This window comes from Paramormyrops kingsleyae, chromosome 14, assembly GCF_048594095.1.
Source record: "Paramormyrops kingsleyae isolate MSU_618 chromosome 14, PKINGS_0.4, whole genome shotgun sequence".
In the NCBI taxonomy this organism is placed as follows: Eukaryota; Metazoa; Chordata; class Actinopteri; order Osteoglossiformes; family Mormyridae; genus Paramormyrops; species Paramormyrops kingsleyae.
In genome coordinates, this window is record NC_132810.1 from 29,370,555 (window position 1) to 29,383,557 (window position 13,003).

Genomic DNA, 13,003 nt, shown 5'->3' on the forward strand with positions numbered 1-13,003 from the left:
ACTTTAGGACTGAATGGAATGAGATGAGCGGCACGGGGTGTTTAGCAGGTCAGAAAAATGACAGATCAACACTGTATAACTGTACATGGAATGCAAATAAGGGATGCCGGGCTAAGAAACGTTCCGCTCATTCAAATTATTCTTTGACTAGGCTTAGTGTAAAACCGTTATTGTGCAGAAATACCACAGCGTCTAGTAGATGGAAATCATTTCCTGAAAAATGTACGTCTGCATCGGTGATGTGTCCTATGCAATTCTGCATCTGAAAAAAAAACGCGGAGTTCCCTACACAGCACTGCTTGCCAGGGAATGTTAATTATTTAATAAGCTTCTCCGGTATTTATTCTGCGGTATTTAAGAAATAACGTAAACATCTTGGATAGTATTTTTCTTTATAAAGACAACCATTTCCGATGCCTATCAACATTTCAATAACACTGGCAGAAAAATGCGCGGCATTCTGAAATAATTGCAAGTTCGTGTCATACGGCCGGCTCTAGCACGGAAAAAACGGCAAATGGCAAAGGCAGCGACACTGTAATTCAAGAATGTAGCGCCAGGGGTCGCGAGGGAACTAAATGATGACAGCTGTTACAATGTTGTATTTAAATAAAGTATACCAGTAGGCGGGTTCTGTTCAAGTTTCGACATAAAGAACCGTAACACCTTTCATAGAACACGACAGGCAAACTAAATAATTGAATAAATAAAAGGGAATTAATAATAAACAAAAAGAAAAACCGGGTTTTCAATTCATGGGTATTATATAGGTCCACATATCTAAAATTCAAAACAATTAGAACAAAAATCAACTTTTAATGTTTGAAGTGCGTCCTACGGATATCTTGAATAAACAAAGTAAAAATAAAAAGGTAAAAACATACTCAGAACTTTTATAGTTAAAATGAGAGTCTGATTATCTGATGAACACACACACACACACGGGCAAAAAAGTAACTAAATCTGTCTCCTGAGCAGATGGTAGGACTCAAAGAATCGTAAAATAATTCAAATATGGTTCTAGTAACAATTTTGCCTTCTCTGTGTTTAACACTGTAATTTTAGGGGATTCTGTTGACTGAAGAGCTGTGAGTATTAACATTAATTGAAGCAGAATGACACACAGTTGTAACCCTTTGAAGTCATTCAAGTGCCAAATAGTGGTATGGTTACTGTGATCTTTCCTAACAGGCTACATGGATAGTGTATACATTCAGAAAGTTCAGACATGTTACATGACATCCATCCATCCATCCACCCATCCTTCCGTCCATTCATGTTGTGTAGGTAGATAAAGAGGACCAAGGTCTTGAAATAAGCAAATGAAATACATGTTCCTGGACAATAATAGTAAAACTGGTGTTACATACCACACACTCTCCATTGAGTTAAACTTCAAAGACCCAGTTATTGTGAGTAAATTTATTTTATGCAGATTTCTCATAACAATTTTGGGATTTTGTTGTTTTTTGTATTACAACAAAACTGTTGTGACAGTAGCAGATCTCTATACAAAGCAGTTAAATGGAGTCTAATTCTCTCCAGTAGAGCAATAAAAGCCTCCCTAAACATGTTCACAGAACTGTCTCACTTTTAAAATGTCTCCTGTTAAACCTGAAAGGCATAGGGAAGAATGTAACATTTCTAAATTACTTTAGGCTTCCACTACCAAAGAGAAAATTTAGTGGATTCATTTAGTGATAAATGATAAATCCTTTATGTGCAATTTGCACAAGTACATGGGAATTCTTCATACTCTCCATAGTTACAGCACAGGGTCAGCCAACAGGCAGTGCCCCTAGACCTGGGGGTAAAGGGCCTTGCTCAAGGGCCCGTGGACATGTGGCTGCTCTACCGAGGCTGGGGCTCAAACCGGCCATCTTCTGATCATGGGTACAGAGCCACTCACCACCTGCATAGTAAAAAATAATGCTACATAATTATGTTTCAATTAAAGTTTATGGTTTCTTTCTGCTAAAAAAATACACATCTTTTTATTTACTACAGACATGCTATTTGAATTTGTGTTGAAACAACTAATTTTATCTTAAAATCAATTGAAATGGTCACTTAATTTATCATTCCGGTTTAAATCAAGTTAACCTAAAAAATAATTAATACAAAACACTTTCAAATGGTTAACAGATTCTGCCTAAAGATTAAACTAGGAGTCTTCGCAGTCCTAAGCCACACTGCATGTATTTATGCATCCCATGACAGTGGGACATATGGAGCACAAATAGAAGCAATCAAGAAAATTCTGCTCTCTTCTGGATGGACACTGAACTTATTGCATGATTCCGGTTCATGTTCATGACCTGCTAATGTTTCTGTGCCAGCTCTGTTTTGAACCAATTCATGACTCGCACATCGTAACGTAGCTAAGCACTTTTTCCTCCTTTAGTGTTTTTTCTGTTTGACTTAAGTCTGCGCTTTACTTAGGCTAGATATGCACTTTAGGCAGAGAAACACCAAAATATAGGCATGTTGCATGTACATCACCCTTACGTGCATTCTGACACTTACTTAAGCACTTTTAACTGTGATTTTCATTATACACTTTAGAGGGCAGTATCGAGTCATGCCCAAATGCAATATTACAGTATTCAGAAAGTCAAACATGTAACAAAGCTTCTTACATTTATTACACATTGAGATTGTGGTGTTGTCTTCAAGGAGCGAAGCAGGGTAGGATTAACAAAATACCATTTATTAAGAGCAGGAGCACACACGTACCACTCACTGCTTGTCACATTCTTCTTCCCTCTCCGTCTGACCCCAATTACTCACATTACACTAGAGCTCCCCCTGGTGGCATCCCAAAACATTACAGAATCACAGGATACTACATCTCCCCACTTTGTAAAATAATACTTGCCAGCATCAACAGTAATTAAATACAGTAGTATAGTTGACATAACAAAACAATTAGTTGAATATCAGCAAAACCTAACAATCAAATGAAGAAAGTATGAGTTTTAATAAATCCCTGTGGCTCCAGTCCCAGCAGTTCCAGTACCAGCTCCTGACCCCTTGTCCCCCAGCTCGCCTGTGGTTCCCCTGGCTCCTGCTTGGTGGTTGCTTGCTGTTCCCCGACGGTTCCCCTGGCTCCTGCTCGGTGGTCACCTGCAGTTCCCCCTGTGGTGACTCGTCTGTCGCCAGTGGTCCCGCCTCCGACACCTCGTCAGTCGCATGCGCCTTTGCTGACTGTGGCTGTGCCTTCGCCTGCCGTGGCTTCTGCTCCCTCCTCGCCCTGTTTATAGTGTGTTCCATTTGCCTTGGGATCCAATTTTTGGATTCCAAGATTACGTCACATCTACTAAAAACTTGGGGAAAACCAAGTCAGATGCATTCCATTTGCCACAGAAGTAGCAATATCATGGACCCATATGAAAAAGCAAGATTTTTTGCTTAGCCGGATAACTTTTTAAGGTACCTCAGTTTAAATGGCCTTTATCTTCGTTTACTTACAATTAGCCCAAACTACCTTAAATCTGACAAATCATGAAATCCAATTCTAGCCCGGTTAATTGTTAGCAATATCAGTTGTAAACACAATATGTATGGTGCTTTACATATAAAACTCTGTAGCAACATCTCCACAGATAAATTGGCCGGTATAGTGTGTGCGACCGATTTAATGAGCCACAAATGAGAAGTAATGCTTAAACAGGATAAAACTACAACTTTCCCTTCTGTTGATAAGGGGTGCAGCCATCTTGGATTCTGAACTCGGGATCCTCTGTGCTGTCCGAGATATTTCTCGGATCTCTGAAAAACAGGAACGTGCATGTCATCACTCCGGCTTCAAAACTTGGAATCCGACAAATGGAACGTGCCATTAGTGTCCCCTCCGCCTTTCTCCTCGCCCCCTTCAGTGTCCCCTCTGGCTCCTGCTTCACGGTCGCTGAGGGTCCCTCAAGCTCAGGCCTCACAGTTGCCTGTGGCCCCTGTGGCTCCCACCTTCAGCCTACTGTAATAAGAACCACGAACGTTCCCTAAATGTCTCCCAATATTCACTGAACATCCCAATTGATTGTCTAAAGAACTTGCTACAAATGCTCCATCAAAGTCCTTGAATGCTCACTAGAAATCCCATGGATGTCTTATGAGAATGTCCTAATAACATTCAAGGAACTTAAAAAACAAAAAATGTCTAGGGGACGTTTGTGTGAATGTTTGGAGGGCATCCTGGGGACTCCATTGTGTTAGCTGGGTAGTGCCGGTGACTAGTAGTTCGTTTGGAGTAATACATTGCAGCCTATACTGTAGCATATAAGTTTATTAAAATTATGTAGTTGATTGTATTACTATTTTATCAGCAATACATTGACTTAACGTCTAACATTTATACCATGACTATTTGGTTAGGCTAATTTGCATTTTGAAATGGAATTGTTTTGAATCAAGAAGGAAAAACGCCAAATGAAATGGATTCATTCCTAAATACAATATGGGCCATTTACCCAAACCCATTACCATAACATATGAATTTATCTCAATTAAAAAAAAAAAAAATTGATGATAGATTATATTATTACAATAATATTATTGTCATGACCTGCTCATACGATCCTCGTGTGTGCCACGCCCCCTCATTACCTACGCGTACTACCCCCATTGTGATCACCTGTTGCCTGTTATTTTCTGTTTGTCTTGTGTATTTAGTCCGAGTTCAAGTCTGTTTCCCCAGGTCTGTCATTCTGTTACGTAGCGTGAACAGGCGATCAGGCAAGCAGGCAATAGAGCCGTGAATCAGGCAGGCTGAGCCAGGAATACGGGTGAACGGGATTTATGCAGGGTAGCAAGGCAGACAGAGGAGCTCACAGCAAACAACGTCAATGACGGACCTGGGGGGTATTCCATGAAGCAGGCTTAAGGAAAAGTCTGACTTATTTCGACAAGTCAGTCTTACTTAATTGATTGATTGATTGATTGATGAAACCCTTTATTGCTGTTGCAATACACCATGTCACTAGTCACAAGTACCAGCGAAAAAACTGGCCATCAACCTGACCATACATATACAAACATCACATACACAAATAGGGGGTAGACAGGTCAGGAAGACAGGGGACTATAGGAAAACTCAGAGAAACAAGATTACGTGAGGAGAGTGGAGGTGAATAAAAAAAACAGCCCCCAAACTGTACTCCAGTAGGGAGTACAATATAGGAACAGAAAAAAAACACCTCAGCAATAAGCACATAGTCACCACAACACTAAAGTCGAGACTTGCAACAGGGAAGGGGAATGGGGAGGTGGAGGTAGTCCAGCATAGACAAACAGCCGTCCGGTCCTGCAGCCAACGGCGCTGTACATAGACCCGCTCGTTCACGCTGGGGGTATGAAGCGGCGAAGGCGTGGGATGGGGGTAGGGTGTCCTCGTGGTTGGGGGAGAGGAATGCAAGAGAGTCTCACTGCCTTCTTCAGGGGGAGTTGTTGAGCTCAGCAGCGGCCTTGGCCAAGTCCCGTGCTGATTAGGGGGGAGCCAAAAGCAGATGGAATGGGGTTGTTTGGGTTTTCAGGCGAGAAACTGTAATTTCGCAGCTCCTCTAATGTCCATGCTGGTCTCCGCCATCCAAATCCTTTGCAGAGCCGTGAGCCTCTCCGTGATGTTATCAAATCTGCAGTCCATAGTCACGGTGATGTTATTATCTGTGGTCATTAGACACAGTGATGTTATCCAGTTTGCGATCTATAGCCATAGTCTGGGCGCCAACAGCTCTGCCAAGTCCGTCAATCATCCCGGCCAGCCTAGTTGGGCTTTGAGCGGCTGTCACCGTTTTCTTCAATTTCCGATAAGTCAGCGCAATGCCTAATCCAATCAGCATCAGACCTGTAATCATGGTTCCGAATAGGTAAATGTCTTCGATGTCCTCCACGGAAAGAGCTGCCAGACACACGACCCTCCACTTCTCCCAACCGTCCATCGTGTAGCCAGCTGCGTATGTTCCTGCAGGACAGTCAGGTTCCCCTGAACCTGGGCTTCTCATCGAGAAGATGGTGTCAATTGCATTGAGAGACCAGTTGATCAAATCCATAATTTCCTTAGTTTTCAAGAGCAGGGCTGAGAGAGTCTCTCAAGTATAGACAGTAAGACAGTAGACTAGACGAGACGAGAGGAGCAAAGCAGGGAAGATAAGGGGAGGGAGAGGGAGAGAAGTGCGTCCACCTCCGCTGAGAGCAAAGTTAGTGAGAGTTCCGTTCCATCAACGTGTCGTAAATGAATCCCCGCTGAATTACCATGGTAATTTAGGCCTGCAAACAAGCCTGGTCCGGACCAGGCTGAGGCCACGTTCACACGGACGTCTGTACCAGGCGTTTTTCTTGCGTTCATGGCGCCAGGTGAGCGCCGACTGAACGCCGTCCATTTTTCTGCTCATTGGAGCAAATCAAAGTGTCCACACGGGCGTTCAGCACTGGCGTTCGGCCGGCTACGTGTTCAGGTGACGTCAAATAAACGCTGCATGCAATGTTTTCTTGGCGTCAAAATCCCGATGAACGCAAGGAAAATGACGCTGTTGCGTTTACATGGCGTTTGGTTGGCATTCTGGAGGACCGAATATGTCCCATGATTCTGTACAGCAACTATTATCTTTTGCTTTTATTTTTGCTTTTATTATTGATTTAAAATACGTGTTTCATGCGTCTTTGTCGTGCAAGCAGGGCTGCGTCGCGCGGCACCGGTGCTCACGGCATGATAGCCCGGACGGCGGCGCCGTACCCGCGGAGCCGGTAGCAGGGAGCCCATGCAGCCCAGGATGGTCCCAGATGCCGGGCAATGTCGCCGGCTGGTTAACTTTAACCGGGTTGTAATAAAGAATAGGGATCCATGTATTCAATGCAGAACTATAAACCAAGATGGCCCACATGTAAACACTCTGGACAGAGTAATTACTGCCCCCACAGGTAAATACACGAAACTACAGATTGGGCATCAGGCAGGTGTTAAACAGTGTCAAATGAACACCAGTGAAACGCCAATCGAACGCAGCTAAAAAACGCAGGAAAAACACGTATGGTGTTCAGAGGGCGTTCATTTCGATTGTCCGTGTGGACAAGGCCTAACTGTCTCGCTTAGTTTAGCGTTGTCTCAAAGAAAAAAAAGCAAGATGAGAAAGCAGAGAATAAAAACCATCTTTTCTGAAGTAAAGCTCTGCGTGATACTTCCATAATATGGAGAACAGAGCTGAGATTGCTACATAATCAATATATTAAAGCCTATAAAATCACGTCTTAGCATTGTAGGGGAACCGTCCACTGGCCCAATGGCGGAATCCAATTGGGTGTGGATCCTTCCGAGCGCTTCTGTAAAGTTACTTACCCGTTGTAGGTAAAGACCAAATTATATCTGACTTCAATTTAATTAAAGATCTTTATTGGCAATTTTTAGTCATGACATTTCTGTTATTTAGATTACTTCTGGGCTGTGCCTTCTATTGCTGAACTCCCACTAATCCCGGACGATGGGGCGCATCGGATTCGCCTCGGCCGATAAGGCGATCCGTGACTCTGCTATGTAGGTTTAGAAGTTGGACAACCACTACAAGGGAATACAGTGCTAGCCTAGACACCCGTCATGACCCAGCGGCCCTTAACGCCCCAGAGGCTCAGCTGACCATTGCCGAATCCGAGCTAGTGAGGGCCACAGAGGTTAAGCCGATGTCTGCCGTAACCCAGCGTGTGCACGCCTCAGAGGCTGGGCCGGATTTGGTGCCGTCACTCAGCGTGTGCACGCCTCAGAGGCTGGGCCGGTCTATCACCGTAACCCAGCGTGTGCACACCTCAGAGGCTGAGCCGGACTTTGTGCCGTAACTCAGCGTGTGCACGCCTCAGAGGCTGGGCCGGACGTTACCGTAACCCAGCGTGTGCGTACCTCAGAGGCTGAGCCGGACTTTGTGCCGTAACTCAGCGTGTGCACGCCTCAGAGGCTGGGCCGGACCTGCCGTAACCCAGCGTGTGCGCGCCTCAGAGGCTGAGCCGGTCTTTTACCGTAACCCAGCTTGTGCGCACCTCAGAGGCTGAGCCGGCATTCACCGTAACTCAACTTGGGCAGCCGCAACGGGTCTCAGAGAAACGGGGTCGAGTCAGAGGCTGCAAGAGAGTGTTAGAATAACCCCAGTCTATGAGGAACATGCAGAGGTTCAGCAAAGTCAGACAGCCAAGAAGTAATCAAACACAGGTTATTCACAATTAATATACATTACACCAATTAACCAAATATAGCGTTGCAATAATTTTAACATGTGGCCACAATTCCTAAACTATATAATCCAATTAACAGTATATAGCAATTCCATATCTCAGCTGAGTGGACACATAGTAACTGCAGAAAATATCTGATTGCAGATGAAGATTCATACAGCACTATGTGGGAGCTCTGATTACAGAGTGACTCCCCTTGCTACTCTGGAGCTCTTCCTTAAGTATTCCAAACCAGGTGACAGGCTGTATCAAAGGTTGTGATTGATTATTTTAGGGCCTGCTCTGATCTTGTGTGTATGTCTTGGAGAACTGTTGATCTTATCAATTCTCAGACCCTCAGCCAATCAAATTGCTTTAGGAGGAATGTGACAACTCCTTTGTTCTACCAGGTGATAAGATCCTCCACTTTGGTGGGTTTAGTCTTACTTTCTATATTTCTCTTATTTGAAAACATGCCGATTTAAGGTGGAGAGTATTGTGCCCGTCGTACTGTGACTATTCAAACGAGACCAAACATGGGTGTATGTGTCCCTAATGTATACCTCCTGTGTTAGTGTGAATTAGTGAATGTAGGATGCATCTGTGTCTTGACGCAGCCAGGCCTTATCACTGGAATTTGACTGTGGGGTTCGGGCCGCCCAGTGGGGGTGAGGTGTCCCTTTTGATGTGGTGATCAGGTGATTTGGGTCCAGTCTTGTTGGAGCCGGTGGACCTTTGCTTCAGGACACTGGGTGGAGCATTACAGGCTTGCTAGAGCTCAGACCGACGGGGCCTGCAAGGCCTCCAGCCTTACAGTTCCCCCCTTGGCCCCTTGGGACAGGTCTTTGTCCCACAGAGGGTCACTGCCTGGGCCCCGTTCAATCTTCTAGGGATCCAACTTCTGTAATGTTTGCACCCATACGATGATGCACATGGGCCACTTGTGTTAACACATGCTTGAAGCACCCAGTCCTACCATGTGTACACATACTCAGCTGAGCGAGTGGGGCGTTGGTCTGAATCTCTGCAGTCCTTTTTGCTGAGTTAACCTCCACTTGTGCTTGATGGAGGTGATTTTCAGTCTTCAAGATAACCTGCTCTACCAAATCCATGGCTTTGGTCATGGCTCGGATGCTCTCTTCATGGAAGGTGTCGTCCCACCATGGGGAGACGTCAGTCTCTAGTGTCACTCTCCCTGGGATGCTGATGTGACCCACGGTGAAGTCCTTGGTTATCTCCAGGTAGAAGGTGTGATTGGCTTGACATGCAAGTCCTCCGTATGTGACCGAGTTCATCTCACTGATGATACACCACTGTGTGTATGTTACCTTAACTGCATCAGCATGACCATATAGTGAGTGTATGTTGATCAGTTTGGTGTCATTATGTGAGAAGGGCTGTATTGTGTTATGGGTGTAAATGATGTAATGGGATGTCTCATGGTAACAGGTACGAGTGGTAATAGGCTCTCAGTCCCTTTCAGCATCATGTATCCCATAAGATAATCCCACTTAATCACCTGGTCCTTCACCACGACTCTAAGGGAGTGTATAGTGGTAGAATTTGGATACATTTGGTCTGGATTACTTGGAGGGAAGGTTACAAAGAGTCATATATAACTAATACATTGATTTCTAATGTTTCATCATTAGAGTGGTTAATAATTCTGAATATTCTGTTGTTCAAATAAATCTTGTACATATGCTCAGCAGGTTACATCAGACTCGAGGAGTTGCATCTGATTTAAGAGCGCTTTGCGAAGTGCTACGAGTGTTTGTGACCTTACTGCTTCAGTGAGGTTCTCATTGCTACTGGTGATATTTTGACGCTGGTGGCTATCTGATTAGCCAACCATGCTGTATACTGGGATTGTCCCGTTATTCTGTAGCTATTTGCAGTAGAATTTCCTTATTCAAAAAATTAGTTATGCCTGCGAATAAGTCGCGTTTGGCCGCCTGGGTGACACTTGGATTGCAAGCCGGCTCTTGTAATCAGAGATCAGATCCTCGAGGCGTGTCTGTAACCAGGTATATGTTTTATCCTTAGCGTTACTATGTTTTAAATATGCGGGCAACAGGTAGGAGATATTATACATTACATGGACCATCACTTAAGTTAACATTGTGTAATACAGTTGTATCCACATTTCCTTTGATGAGTCCTTCAGAAAGAGCAGAGTATACCTTAACACACTGAGTAGGCTTATGGTATCTGCATGTGGTGAGGTTGAAACACAGTCCATGAACAGTTCTGGGGGCTGGTGTAGTCGGTCATGCTGATCTTGCATTGTCCAACACAGTATGTCCTCTCTCTCTCCGGCTTGTCCATATGAATGCCTTGGATCTGTTGTTGCTCTCTGCCGGGGAGGTTAGATTGAAGAAAAGCCCTGTATATCACATGCTAGTGGTGTTATGGGTTTCTGAGTGGGTGCACTGGTACAGGTTCTAGTTCCCGAGTGTTGTAACACTTTCTCGGATCTAGACCATTGTTTCTCTGTTTGTGTATGGCATATAATTTTCTGTGGATTAAGTCTGGGATGTTCTTGAGTTTATACCAGGCTGTGAGATTGTGAAACTCTGATGGGAGATGTATGTGTCCGGTTATATTACAATAGGGAAGATGGGTGGATTCTGTCTTAAAACAAATCCATGTGGCATAATTTGGTTCCGGAGCTACTCCGGGTGGCCATATAACTGTTTCCTTCAATGGTGTCTCATGAGATGTGAATGGCCCCTTAAAGTGTCTCCACCCCCATCTTCCGCATACTAAGTTGAGTTCTCTCTTTGCCCCAGCCTGAGGCCCATCTGCTTAGACACCTCTCGCATTACCTGTCCTGTGAAATGAGTGCCGACATCAGATTCAGTTTGCTTTAGTGCCCCATAGTGGGATGATTTGGTTTGCTAGTGATCGTGCCACTGTGTTTGTAGTATTATTGCATGTGGGAATGGCTTCAAACCACTTTGAGAATTTATCAATTATTATGCGGCAATACCGACACCCCCCTTTTGGCACTGGGTAGCGGACCAATGAAATCTATTTGTAAATCCACCCGTGGGCCTTTTGGGGGATCTGGTCTGTGCAATTTAGTGTGGCCTGGTTTGCCCTGGTTGATGGTGGCACACACATAACATGCTCTGCACCATGCCTCTACATCTGATGCCATTGCTGGCCACTGATGTCCTTAATTTGTATGGTTGTGCTTATACATGGCAGGGGAATATCAGTACGGGAACCAGCCACCCCGGTATCAATGAGATCGCGCATCCAAGACTAACTTTTACTTTGGTCCGGTTCTCGCTGACCATAATACTCCCCAGCACGATGGAGGCCACGCGCCCCTATTGCGGTGGCTTGTATTTTTCTACCAGGGCTGTCAATTCAGACTGCAGTGAATCAGATACAGTGTTGGAATCTGACTGCTTCCCTTCAGTGTGTTTCTGGTCATAGAAGGGTTTATCAGTATGGCCGCCCTGGTTTCTGTTGCAGAGGCCTACTGTTGGATAATGATGCTTTCGTTTAATTTTAAAGCAGTTCTTAGTGCTATGACCTGTGCTCTGACGGATCTTACATGACCACTGTGGCCTCTGTGCCTCTGGGCCATTACCCTCTGACAACCACTGGGTTGTAGCTACCGGTCGTGTTTTACTTAGTTTCAGCCTGTTCTCTATTTTGGACGCCCAATCCACTAATGCTTTATAGGTGTTCTCCGGGGGATCCCTTCCATTAATCATCACTTGTTGGATGTGGTGTCCCGCATTACTTTTCAAGAGTTTTATTAAAACTTCTTGATCGCGGTGGGCTTCCCCCATACCTGAATGTTCTATAAAAGGTACCCACATGCGCTCAGCATAAGTTTCAAATGGCTCTTTACTGGCTTGCTTAATGTCCAGTACCTTATGCCAAGCTGCATGCGCCGGCCCCCTCAGCTCGAGGAGGGCCTCTTTGAGTTAGCTACACACATCCTTATCTGCATCGTTGTTCTGTTTAATTATAATACACCCGGACTTTAACTCTGCCGACATTTTAGACTGAGGCTCCTCTGGAATGGTGAGCAAGGCTATTTGCCACACATCCCTGGGTTCGAGGTTGTACACCGAAGCCTGTAGCATGAGTTTGTCCCAGTATGGCTGAAACGGTCCTTATCTGGGCAACATACTGACCACCTCCCTGTATCTCACGTGTTTGTCGTATGTTAAAGGGTGACTAATCACTGTGACATAATTGTCCGCATCTATCATCGTTTTCAGGACAGCTACTCTGACTGATTTTTGGGGCATTGTACCTGATTGCAGCCATGTCATTTCTAGGACTACGGCGCTTTGGTTCTCCTGGTCTATGGGGGCGATTGTGAGTGTCGTTTGCGGGGCTCGGAGATCTGGCCGGATTCCCCTTCTGTCTGGGTAACACTACAGATGCTCGGCTACAAGCTTCTTCCGCAGACATCTCTCGGGTTCTGTATGTTAGTGCGGCCAACTCCTCATCCTCACTATAGCCTAGTGGGTTGAAGTCCCCAGCATTATTTATTTTCTGTCGGATGACAGCCACTGGGAACCTGGCATCACCGCAATGATCGTCTATGGCTGACGTATAATTATGCTTCAATCGAAGCTCTTTCTCAAGCTTCGTTATTATTATAATTATTATTATTTATTATTATTATTATTTATTTATTTTTTTATTTCTAAGGCCTCACCTTGGCATCCCCAGCTCTGCTTTTCATATGTGAAACTATCCACTTGCACCCTGAGCCGTTGTAAGTGAACTGACTGTGCTGTTTCTAAGCTTCGCACACTATCTAAGGTCCGTTCTTTTCCCT

The 13,003-nt window shown here is 44.7% G+C and overlaps 1 pseudogene; it reads right to left on the reverse strand.

The window, feature by feature from the left end:
• Positions 1–8,997: 8,997 nt before the first annotated feature.
• Positions 8,998–12,390, reverse strand: LOC111843437 (uncharacterized; annotated as a pseudogene).
• Between the last annotated feature and the right edge of the window lie 613 nt (positions 12,391–13,003).